Genomic DNA, 7,604 nt, shown 5'->3' on the forward strand with positions numbered 1-7,604 from the left:
GAACAAAGCCCCACCTCTCTCTAAGATGAGAAAACTGCCTGGTGAAAGATCTTCCATGATTCTTTCAGTGCAAAAGGCCTTCTAAATGAGGTCTGGACAACATTTTCAAGTGTCCCTTTCCAAAATTTTCTAAAAATCCCTGCACAGAGTCTAAACAAAACAATCCCCAAAATTCTAGGGATCCCTAGATGATCTCCTAAAAGTTGAGGCAAATTTTCTCTGGGTTCTTATTCCCCACAAGTGTAAATAACCTGATTTTATCCCAAACAAAACTTTACATGTAACAGTGGGTTCTCTAGCCACCACTACCTGAAATCTGGGTGTGTTACCTTTTACCCCTCTCCCATGATTCTCACTCCTAAGAGGGGAGAAATGTAATGACATTTTCTGCTATTGGCTCATTTCCACTGATTGTGCCCCCCCCCCAATTTTATGGGTCCAAATACTTCAATTCTATTTAACCATCTATAATTCAAATTAGCTTTTACAAAGGAATATTTACAGGGCAGATAGGTGGCACAGTGGATAGAGCACCAGCCCTGGAGTCAGGAGGACCTGAGTTCAAATCCAGCCTCAGACACTTAACACTTAACTAGCTGTGTGACCCTAGGCAAGTCACTTAACCCCAATTCCCTCACAAAAACAAAAAAAACAAAGGAATATTTACTTCATAGCTATAGCAAGAACAAACTTATAGAAATTTCCAACCATACCATAGGGTCAAAATCCCCTCACTGTATCACATCTAGTCTCTAAGGAGGTGAGGAATTAGGTTCCCATCTTAGAACAGTTCCATAGCATTAGTCCCACCATATTCCAAAGTGCACCCTATTCCCTACCTCAGCCTTGCAAACTGGCACGCTGGATTCTCAGGGCTTTCCTGTTAGGCTAATTGCAACATCCAGACTGAAATACTAGGCTACAAAGTCCCTATAGCTTAAGCTCCTGAATATGGAACTCCATTCACTGCACCTAGAACAAACAAAACAGGATCAAAAACCCAAGACCATTTCTTGGGGGCAGTGGGACCTCAGGACCATCTCCACTTACTGCATGGTATCCTAGCTATGAATTAATAAATTATTTACCCCTGGATGGAGCAAGAAAAGAGGGTGAGACTATACCTCAGTCAGGTAGACAAAGATACAGACAGTTATGGTTATGTAGCCAATGGAAAGAGGCTACTCCCACTGCCTAGGTAGGCCAACATAGAATATCCATGTTTGTACTAGTCCATCTCCCAGAATGAAGTCCCTGGCATCTCCCACATGAATGCATCCATCTTGGGTGATCTGGGCATATGCCAAACACCCATTACATAAAGATTGAGCACTTTAGGGGCAGCTAGGTGGCGCAGTGGATAAAGCACCGGCCCTGGATTCAGGAGTTCCTGAGTTCAAATCCGGCCTCAGACACTTGACACTTACTGGCTGTGTGACCCTGGGCAAGTCACTTAACCCCATTGCCCCATAAAAAAAAAAAAAGAGAAAAAAAAAAAAAAGATTGAGCACTTTTAGCTCTTGTCTAGTAAATATTCCTTTATAAAAACTAATTTGACTATTATATGGCTAAATAGAAGTGGGGTTATTATTCCCAGAAAATTGAGAGGAACATAATCTATGGAGAAAAGTAAATAGTAGAGGCAGAGAGATGCCCAGTCCTCTAAAGGTGCTAGAGAACCTACAATTGTCCCAGAAGAAATAGGGGTCCATAAATGGATAAGGATTATTTTATATTTTTGCCCATCTGGGATTTCTAGTAAAATATGCATTACCTGTTAATTGGTTTTCTGATGACAAGGTCTGACTCTTCAGACCTAGCTAAAATAATCCTGAAATAACATGCATAATCTGTAGCTGATCCTATATCTGAATCCTTTCTGACTTGGTGGATACTAATAGTTCAGGCTTGTGCTTTGTAAAACTAGAATAAACTCCATGCTATAATAAGATATCAGAGCTAAAATTTTTACTGAGTATTTTAATATAATAGTCAGTGACTATGTGTGTTTGTGGAGCACAGATGCTCTACATGCCCACATAGGCAACATGATGTTCTTGATAGAATATTGGATCAAGAGCCAGAAAGATCTGGGTTCAAATCCCCCTTGATACTTACTAGTTGTATGACCATGGGAAAAATCACTGAGCCTCAGGTTCCTCATCTGTAACCCAAAGGTTTGGATATTAAATTCCCTTCTAATTTTAAATCTATGAGTCTCTAGGCATGTTTGAATTGATTAAGTCTTGCATTTCATGCTAACAAATAGAGGTCCATCAACACTCCCATTTTATAACAAATAATGCACACCACCTAAGACAGTATTATCTAGGAAGTTTGGGAACTGAGACATAGGGAGATGTAGTAGAAATGGATCAGGACTTTGAATTAGAAGAGCTGAGTTCTAGTCCTGGGCATCAAAGCTGTTAACTTTAGAACTTAAATAAATTCTGTAAATTATCTAAGTTCGAATACTAAGTTTCAATCTGGAACAGAGATTCTTAACCTGGAATTCAGAGATACCACCACCACTACCACCACCACCTCCCAAGAAAAAAAGGGCTATGGATAGATTATATGGGGTCCATTAATTTGGATTGGAAAAAATATTTTTATTTTCACTAACCTAAAACTTAAATTTAGTATTTTATTTAATTATGTATGTAAACAACAAAACATTATTCTGAAAGGGGGTTCGAAGGCTTCCCCAGACTGCCAAAGAGATCCACCACACAAAAATAGTTTGAGAATGCCTAGTCTAGGTAATGGTGATGATTTTATTTATACATCCTACTGCATAAGGTTGCTGTAAGGGAAAGACTGGAAACAAGAAAACACTCTAGAAGTATAAAATATTTATTTTTATTAGTCATGTTCTCTCCCTGTGTCTGACTGCATGCATACATACAAGTCAACTCCAAAAGGCAAGGACATTGAGAATTTCCAGCTGGAAGATGATTACCTTACACTGGTCCTGGTTCATTATATGCTTTCAATAAATCTAGTTTAGGTGACTGCACAGAAACTAATGAAGATTAATGACCTAGAAGTTCTCTTACATTTGGAATAATCCATACCAATAATTTGTCTATTTCCACACGGCCAAATATAAATACATTTGAATGGCCTCTTTTACTCAGGAGGTTTGTTTCACTCTCATTTTTGCTAAGAATTAATGGCTATGTCATATCACACACTCCCTCCTTTCCTGTTTCCTCTCATCCTTACTACCTTCACAAATATGACCACACATGCACTACAAGAAATGAATGCATTCACTTGACACAATTGTCTTCCTTACTGTCCACTGACTCTGATTATCTTATCATCCCTTAGATCTGGGGGCAGCTAGGTGATGCAGTGGATAGAGGACCTGAGTTCAAATCTGACCTCAGACACTTGACACTTACTACCTGTGTTACCCTGGGCAAGTCACTTAACCCCAACTACCTCACCCCCCAAAAAAAGAAGAATAGATGATAGATAGATAGATAGATATGATATAGATAATCATTATGTATGTATATATATATATATATATGGAGAGAGTTGAATCAGAAAAATAAGAGAATTGCTATTTATGTCTAGATCTCAAAGGAAATCAGAGTAGATTTTATAAAACAAAATAAAGTATCAAGCCACCTTAGAAATATTGAACACTGTGTTTCTGTTCTCTAATCTCTGCTTTTGTTTTATGTAAGTCTATGGAAGTGCTCTGAGTATATATGATGTAGATAGATGCTGTGTTTTCTTAGTCAACTGTTATGGAGAATGATAGAAGGATGCCTACTTTTCTCATCTATAAAATTATGGTGTTGAACTAGATAATCTAGATTTTCTAGGTCCAAATCATATGATCTTATCAAATAGAGATTTCCAAGAAATAGAAAATGGACTGCTTATGTTACTGAGAGCAGGGGACAAGTGTTATGGGCCAAATCAAAATTTTATAAATTTATGGGTTTAGATTTTTTCAAACTGTTTGTACAATCTAATCCAAATCACATTGAATCTTCTATTCCTCAAAATGTAATGATATATCAGCTAAAATAATAGTAATTATTTTCTAAATTACAGGTTTATGTTTTGGTTTATGTTTGTTTGTATTTAGAGTTTTTAGCCTATTTGATCACAGCATGATGTTATTGAGATGGTGGTTGTGGGTTCAGTTGTTGAATGAACCAATTAGCTTTGCTGTATGCTGAAACTCCAGATTAACTTCCAACTCCAATCTGCTGTTTGACAAATGTATGACTCATTGCTCACAAAAGAGATTGGTCAGGGAGAATGTGGAAAATCAGCAGAATTCTATAACCATTAGAAGTCAATGTATCATCTTGTTATTAAGGACAGAATGTTTGTTAATCTTTAAGATGTCAGAAATTGATTTCTAGTTATGAGTAAGAATCAGTAGACTTGGGCACAATCACTAACAGTATAATTTATGTAAACCACTCAATCTCTCTATGACTAAATTTTCTCAGCTATCCTCTCCCTCACCCAACATGTCTTGTCAACTGCCATGTCTTGTTGATTCTACTTCACATCTCTTGAATCATTCTCCTCAATGAGTATATGACCAATAATCACTTCAACAATATTCAAGAGTTTATTAAACACTTACTCTATTTCTCTTATTATAGCCCAAGACTGCATGTACTTTTGAGGCTGCACATCACACAACTGACTCATATTTAGCTTCCCATCCACTAAAACCCTCAATTTTTTTTCAGAATAATTGCCATATATCCTTACCATTCCCATCTTATGCTCATGAAGAGTTTTTGTGGACCTAAGTGTAAGACTTTATATTTATTCCTATAGAATTTTGTCATTTTAGAATCAGCCCAATTATCTAGCCTAGGAGGTATCAAACTTGCAGCTAGCTGAGGACTGAAAAACTCCTAAGTGCTACCCAAACAAATTAAAATTGGGAATTGTTTAATAATTTAATTGGGAAATGCTTAATAAAATAAAGAAAAATGCAATACAACATAGATGATGATAATTTATGGCTTTCTAAGCCATCATACAGCCCATAGAAATATTTTCTATTTGAGTTTGACACCATTGCTCTAGTCTGTCATGGTCTTTTTTTTTACTGTTATCAACTGTGCTAGTTATCCATCCCACCTTTATATCATTTGCAAATTAAATGAGCATATCATATGTACCTTTATTCAGTTCATTCATTTTAAAAATAGTTAAAAAGCATAGGTTTAAGCACAGCTACTTGTAGTACTTCATTGGAGGTGTCCTATGCTGACACTGAACCATTAACAACTACTTTTTGATTCTAGCCATCTAACCAGTTCTTTTTCTTGACATCTTCTTCAAAGAAAAGTATGAAATACTTTATCAAAAGTTTTGCTAAAATCTAGGCAAACTACATTTGATGAAAAGTAAGAGCAGCATAGGTTGTATTTAGGAAACTGAATAGTAAATAATCCCAGGATGCTTCCTGGCACATATGACACAAGCAATATTTTCATAGCAGTTTCATTTTTGATCCAATATGACTGCAACTTATGAAACACCACAATCTCCAAAGAATCAAAATGGTGGGTGACCCAAAAAATGATGGAAAGATACATGAGGGTCATAAGTAGGGTACGTTATGTGACAAATAATGACGGGTGCAAAAGGTGGCATAAAATATATTACCCAGGAAATGTATGAGAGGAAAAGGAAGTGGTCTGATACTCAAAGAGCAAGGGATCCCAACAATACATCCTAAATACTGCTGTAGTAATACTCAAAACATTTTAATGACTTAGAGGAAAATCTCCAAAAAATACAGTATATTTTCTAGATCAGACATGGACAAGAATCACATAGGATGCGAAGGAATAACTATATGCACTATTGGCAGGAGTGTATATGTCAGTGAGATCATGGCTCCGTTGAAGTATTTATCCACATGGGAAAATCTATCCTTTTTAACAAGGCGGGAATAGCAACTAAGAAGAAGCAATTTTTGATAGGTAACTGTAAAAACATAGGGGAAAAAGAATCGATAGTTGCCTCCTTCCCAAACTTAACAGCTTTTCCTTATTATTTTGAAAATATGGTGACTGTTTATGGAACCACTGTCACCAATCTACATGATAAAAAGTTACAAAAATGCATATTTATCACCATCTCTGCCCAAGAGTTGTATAACTCCCTATTTATTTACTCAAAATAAATGCCCTACCATTTCTATGATTTATTTCTTTCCTGCAATAAAAAAGCCAAGAGAATTTGGAGGCAAGTACATTTTTTGGTATAGAGAACCACATACTGAATAGATATTCAGCAGATGGTACTTTATGTTGAAGAGTAACTAGAGGAAGAAAAATTCATAGCATGTTATCTTTTTTCCTAGTTTTTAATGCAAAAAAAACCCACAGGTGAATCTTTGTGTGTTATGCAAAGCAATAGTTATGAGACAATCAGCAATGTTTAAATAGCTTGATCTCAAAAAACATGAGATCTGGCATTTGACCAACCATAAAGAATTGACAGCAATACCCCCTAATTAAATCCTTGTGTCTGTGGAACCTCAAAGACTTATAAAAGTTGAAATGTACATCATGTAGAAATAATCTATGTTTTACCTCAAACTTGTTAAGCATACAAGTGGGTAAATATAAAGACATTTACAATGGAAAATGAGCACACTGTATATATATTTCAAAAAGTGAACCGAAACAATATGTATTTTTTGACATGCCCTAGAACATTAATTTTCTTCCTTTTTTTTTGTTCTAAAATTGTGATTTCATTGGTGAAGGGAGCTCGCTCTAAGAAAACTCCATAATGCAGATCAGAAATTGTTTTGAACCTTAAAAATTCAGAGAGTTGAATAGGGTCACTAAGAGATAGCAATAATAGTCCATGCTCATACAGTCAGTATGTGCCAGAGATGGGATTTGAACTTAGACCTTCTTGAATCTAAAACTGGTTCTCAACCCAAAACCCTAATTGATCAAATTAGTTAACTAGTGTAAAGTATTATATTTATTATTATTAAAGTTCTAAATAACAATTAAGAAAATGTTTCATTTTATCATTAGTTTTTTTTTTTTTAAATATGGAACACTTCACAAATTTGCGTGTAATCCTTGTGCAGGGGCCATGCTAATCTTCTCTGTATTGTTCCAATTTTAGTATATGTGCTGCCAAAGCAAGCACTTATCATTAGTTTTACTGGGCATTTGGCATCTACTTGCAAATATTAATTCTCTCAGTTTTCAAATTGGTTTGAAAATCTGTGAGATGACTTCAGAAAAGATAGGACAAGCAAAGAACTTTTGTCTGTTCCCTGATCACAGTGAAAAAAGTATCAGGTATAAATATGCTAGGAAGCAAGGTACTCTCAATAAAGGATATACTTTCTTTCTTGTGTTGTTTTGGAAGCATCTCATATCAAATTGTATTTCCTGGGTCCAACTATGGCCATATGTCCTTATTACTTCAACCTGCTGTAACCAATATAATTTAATTTCCTAACATTTCTTATGCACAGATATCCTATAAGATATATCAGTGACAGTGATAAAAATTTTCCAATAAGAAGCAAGGGGAGGTGATGAAAATAAACCAAGAGAGATATGGTTAAT

At 35.6% G+C, this 7,604-nt stretch overlaps 1 non-coding gene across 1 annotated transcript; it reads right to left on the reverse strand.

Annotated features, from left to right (window-relative positions):
* Window positions 1-7,069: 7,069 nt before the first annotated feature.
* On the reverse strand, window positions 7,070-7,176 carry LOC122744790. Its single transcript, XR_006355135.1, has one exon. It is a non-coding gene; the product is annotated as a U6 spliceosomal RNA (small nuclear RNA).
* Between the last annotated feature and the right edge of the window lie 428 nt (window positions 7,177-7,604).

The sequence above is a fragment of the Dromiciops gliroides genome, chromosome 2 (genome assembly GCF_019393635.1).
Source record: "Dromiciops gliroides isolate mDroGli1 chromosome 2, mDroGli1.pri, whole genome shotgun sequence".
NCBI classification, from domain to species: Eukaryota; Metazoa; Chordata; class Mammalia; order Microbiotheria; family Microbiotheriidae; genus Dromiciops; species Dromiciops gliroides.